The sequence below is a fragment of the Triticum dicoccoides genome, chromosome 1A (assembly GCF_002162155.2).
Source record: "Triticum dicoccoides isolate Atlit2015 ecotype Zavitan chromosome 1A, WEW_v2.0, whole genome shotgun sequence".
Lineage (NCBI taxonomy): Eukaryota > Viridiplantae > Streptophyta > Magnoliopsida > Poales > Poaceae > Triticum > Triticum dicoccoides.
Window position 1 is genome coordinate 9,596,286 of NC_041380.1, and position 5,905 is coordinate 9,602,190.

The following is a 5,905-nucleotide window of genomic DNA, read 5'->3' on the forward strand; positions in this document are numbered from 1 at the left end:
AGGAGAGTCTTTTTGGGACTTTTTGGGACTTTTCCAACAATTCCCCTCCATGCACCCATTGGCCCGGCATCCCATGGTGTTGTTTGATTATTATTTTTCTATATACTAGGGGCAACATGGTCATTTAATAACCTCTAGGAAGGGACTAGGGACTTTATAGTCTCTGGAAACAAACAGGGAGGGACTTTTTATGGACTAGGAACTTTTTAGTTGGGACTAGAAAAAGTCCTAGGACTAGAGAACCAAACACCACCTAAAGTTCATTGCTTTGCCGAGTTTCATTTGTACATGTGCTCAACAAAGCCATAACCCCTGCCATTCCATATTTAGAAAAAAAATAAAAATAGAAAAAGATATGCCTTTTTCCATTAGTAGAAACTAGCACATATGCCCGTGCGTTGCAACGGGAGGAATATTTTTTTTGCAAGAAGCAATGGGGAAAATAATTGATGTGTCATCCTAAAAAGGGTCTCCACAATGGTAGGCGACGGAGCAAGAAGTTATGTTCTTCTCGCTGGACATGTTTGGCACATAGAATCTTGATAGTGATAGGTTGGTCGGTGTGGTGGCGAGCATCCAACTCATGCCTTTTTTCCTCCGGGTTAGCCTTCATCTCGGGCTTGTGCCTGCCTACTCATTTGTTGGCTACACGGTGATCTTCGGGACATGGTTGCTTCGACCACTCTATGCTACGACGGCGTAACCGGGTGGATTATTAATTGCAGCGCATAAATCCCGTTTCATGAGCATAATCAGGCATGAATGTCCCTTCTTTTTTAGGGTTTATTTTCTTTGATTACTTTAGAGATCAAGTACCCATAATTTTGGTCAAACTAAAGCCAAATAACATAATTTATTGACACGTGTCCATAATTTCTTTCATTTCTAGTCAACCAGCAAAGAATGAATGTGCACCGCTAACTAATGGCCAACCCAATTATTTTAAAAAATACTATAGTGTCACATCAGAGATATTTTTGTTTTTTTTGAACATTAAAAAATACGAATTGGTGAATATTCTTGGAAACATTAACAATTTTTAAATCCCGGACAATTTAGAAAAATGCGAACATTAGTTTTGCAAATTCCAATATCTTAAGAAAATCACGAACAAAATTAGAAACATGAATAGTTTTTTAAATTCACAAACAACATTTCGAAAACGTTTACATTTTACAAAAACAAAAATATTTTTGGTATTTTGAATTTTTTAAGGGAACATTCAAAAAATTACGAAATGTTTAAGACGCAATTTCTTTTTGAGTTTTGAACATTTCACTAAAAAAAGAATTGTTTAAAATATGGAACATTATATAAAATGTAATTTTTATAAAAGAATCTTGAAGAATTTTTGGAAAAGACAAAATAATTTTTAAAAAGGGCAGCATTTTTTCAATATTGAGAAAATTTTGAAACCGGAAATTTTAAAAGTTTCAAACATTTTTCAATACAAAAGCAAATTTTGGAATTCAGACCATTATTTGAATATTGGAATAAAAATTGAAATTCTGATTATTTTTGTAATTTTTTACTTCATAAAGAATAATTAAAAATAATGAAAAAAGGAAAAAATATAAAAGAGAAATAAAAAGGAACAGAAAAAGACAAATAGAAATAGAACAACGAAAAAGGGGAAACGGGCCAGCCCAGTCATAGGCGCCCTTGCGAAACTTCAACTATTCTTCGGTCCATGCGACAAGTAAGGCCTTCCAAACTCTGTGGGCATTAATAAATTGGCTGGCCTCGTTGGGCCACAATGCGCGTGGCCCAATGACGGAATTCTGTACTCATTTTTTTTCTAGCGGATAGATGCACAAAAGTTTAGTACCACCTCGGGTAGAAAGAAAAACTTTTCGACGGTGAACGGATGAAAAACAATGAAGAAACGCACCTTGCTTTATTAGTAGGTATAGACTAGAAAAATTGCCCGTGCGTTGCAACTGGAGAAACACGATCTAATATGTTAAAGCATGCTACTGTGCAAATTGAGAATATGGTTCTTTGGCGTGCTGCCTGGAAGATAGATTAGTAGCGACTGCATTAAACCAGGGTTCAAAAATATGTTGCTCGATGATGGGCTAAAATAGTGCTGGATTTATTTACAGTGGGTAGAATATTTGTGGATACCATCCATCCACTTGTTTGACTGCAGTAAGTGAAATCATTTATACAGCCCGTGATTTCTTGTGTAAAATCTCCAGTAACTACTGGTATTAGACCCAAGAAATCCTTCGGGACACTCTATTTTTTTATGTGTAGGACATCGACTTATCTGAATCATGACTGTTTCCTCAGTAAACTTTATTATTTACCTACAATGTGATTGTTTCCTCAGTAAATCCATTGACACCTATCTGAACAACTACTTGTTCTGAAGCTCCAGTCATAGCCATTTGATCAAAAGCAAAACTCTTAGGTTGTGTTTTCTCCACCCGAGCAAGTTCAAGCAGACCCATCAGCCTGTCTCCTAAGATGAAAGAAATATACACCATCTCCTACCACAAATAAGATAAACATGTTTGTTCTGATTACACCCATTCACATACTATTGCGACTTGAGATCAGTAAGCACACATCATAATTAACCAATAACACTACACGCAGACACAAAAGCTAGGAGATGTACACACAAACCAAGCTACATTTGATAGCAATCGTACCACCAGATGGTCTCCAGCATGGGTGTTGAGACCACCACCTCCATCTCGTTGCTGTCTCAAACAGAACCACTTTCAGATGCCTCTACTTGTAAGCTAGCTCTGCATATCGCAACCAAGAGGTTGCACATGCTGCAAGAGCACCTAGCCTAGTTTGTGTACTGGATAAGCTTTGCACATAAGTACCCCAGTGATAAGCTTTGCTCATGGTCTATGTCATCGTCAGTGCATGTGAAAATCTCCTGAAGTGTCTCACAAGTCATATGACTGAAGCGCACCAGCAGAACCAAATGAGAACTCAAGATCTTACGTCTTTCTTCTCATTTTGGTATTGCATACAGGCCCAGTTGAGCAACAGACGATATAAGACATCTTCATTTTTTGACATGTAGGTCAGTACTTGAAAATATGGCTTCAATCCCAGCAAGTGGCATGTTCATCACTTCATTTCAAAACCTGAAATAATACAAACCAAGCCTTGAGTACACTTCATACATGATTTTGTTTCAACAATGTGTACACTTCTGTATGAAAAGGAAAGAAAAGGTGGCTCCATCCAATGGGGATCACACACTTATGCACATCACTGTATTTGTTGGCAAGGAAATCCTTAGTTGCAACTATCAAATGGTGAACTTCAACTGCCATCGAAGTGTAGCATGGATAGTCTAGGTAGAGCAGCGCAGATTCTGTGGTCATATGGAAGCTTGTGAGAAACTGGCTACAATGGCTCATGCAAGAGAGAACCTCAAATTTATCGGCATCCATTAAGATGTCAACCAGAATAGCAGGCTCGGTTGTTTGTTAACTTTCCACTGTACAAAAAGCTCAAAAGGTCCATAAGGGCATTTTCCTATGTTCCAAGTAGAATAGAAACAAAAAAGCATAAGGGTTAAAGAAAGGGTTGTGAATGGTTATTTAAGTATGACTGTTGACTTTCGGTATTGGGGAAAGTTATATGTACCGAATTGTAGACCAAAAATCCATTTAGTAGGTAAAATCGAGAAGTGAAAATAGACTAACCATCATTATTAGAGATAGTCAAAAAGTGGTGGAAAACTCAAATGTAAATGCATTCATCATTACAATTAATCAATATTTCAGTCGTTCGTCTGCCTCATCATCCTTCTCTAGTTGTCATAAGCAAACTAAATATCTCTAGTGAAAAAAAGAAACTACATATAAAAATTTAACAGCTGGGCAAGGCCTATAATTCTGGTGCATACCTTTTCTAACTCACCATGGGAATCTACAGTGGGAACAACTCTATTACCATTACTGGACATAAGCCAGTTCCCATCCATAATGTCCTCTAAATATAAAAGGCATAAGCAACGACACACAAAAATAACACTTCCTTACGTCTTTGTAAATTACAGATTAGCAACTTGACTCCATTTGATAATAAAAAATAACATTGTTTCTTTCCGACCATTAAAACAGAATATGATAAAAATTTAGAATATATAGGGCCAAAATTTCCTACAGGAAAGAAGAAACTTGGCATCCTAAAAATAGGACTTCATACAATGTTTTAGAAATATAGCTGAATGCAAACCATGGTTCAGATTCAGCTCAAAATTCCAATAACACTTTGAAGTTTAATTTAAAATGCATCAAAACAAAAATTAATACTCCCTCTATAAACTAATATAAGATATTTCAGGTAACTAATTCAGTGACCTAAAATTTCTTATATTTGTTTACTGAGGGAGTACATTACTGCAAGGTCCATAAGTGAATCTCAAATAAAACGTCCATGGGCCGAACCAACATGTACACCCAATTCTAGACTACATATACAGTTTTCTAGCAAAGACAACACAACAATGTTACCTGGAGTAGTGCTCCAAGAGATTTCTGGACATACTATGACTAACTCCTCTAGCACAATTATTGAGCAGTTAAACTGATGCAGAGTAACTACACAGTTTAGTCTGAAAGGACATAGAATATGTAGAAATAGCTTTCAAAATCCACACATAATAATCCTGTACATGTGAAAGGAAAAATTTGCAGGTCAATGGTCCACTTAAGATAATGCCCGCGGTGTGGTCTTCTGAAGAAGAAATCGCTGCCTAGCTGGGAAACACCTAAAACCTGACGTGAAAATAAGTTGATCCGTCTGAATGGATACAAACATTACTTTCACATACACAGTGATTGAACTTGGAATCAGGCACTGGCATATGCAAGCATTGAAGAATATTTGCGAGAATCACAATACCTGGGACTCAATAGTTTCTTCAGAAAAGTACCCATCAAACCAAGATTTAATATACCAGCAAGAATGTCTGCCATAATTTTAGTCATCAGGAATTCCTGCCAATGTCCTGTTATACCATCAAGAGATTTAATAGAGCTATCTTTGAGATCAGGCGATGGAGTTTGGAGCCGCTGTTCGCTGAAGATTTATCATATTATCGGACATTCAATCGTCTCAAGCACATAACCTACTTGCGCAGGGCAGTCAGCGCCTCCAGTCCATGACATGATGCATTGGACATCACTGAACGATCTCCGGAGATGCTGGAGTGATGGTAGCTTGGCTAGTTCGACATTCCCCTGTTGTCGGTATCTGGCCACCTTCATTTCTTCGCAAATGTCGCCCGCCGGCCACCGACGACAGCTGACCGTTGCTGCTGAACTTGGCCTCCAATGCTTCCTCTAGCCGCCTCCTTTAGTTTGGCATATCTGCAGCGTAGAGACCAACATGATCATTTACCCCATGTAAAGTGCAATTTGGAAGAATGCAAATGTGTACACAATTACTTCCACTGTATACATGGAAGTAGCGATGCATTGACTACTGTACCCTGATTAAAAAAGTAATGAGTAACAACTCAAGTAAGAAATCAAGAACATTGAAGCTGATATTCAATAATGGGAAGTGCACATGATTAACTTGTGCTACTTGCGCTCTATCATCAACCGATTTGAGCTATCATAAAATAAATGTCACAACCTCTGGCATCAGCAGTGGCATATCATTGTCACTTTGACCAATTACCGAAACACAAACAAATCAAATTTGACCCTACATCTCTCTATGTAGCCAATAGGGAGAAGCGTCATCACCTCATCCACCAACGCCACCCGTGCGTGCTCACGTCCCCATGTTGACCACCATGGTTGAGTCTGCGGGGAGTAGGGGTGGGGCGGAACAGGGAGGAAGGAGGGAGATGGAGAGGGAGAGATGGAGAAGAGGGGCGGCGCGCGGCGGGGCGGGCGGGAGGTGGCGGCGGCAG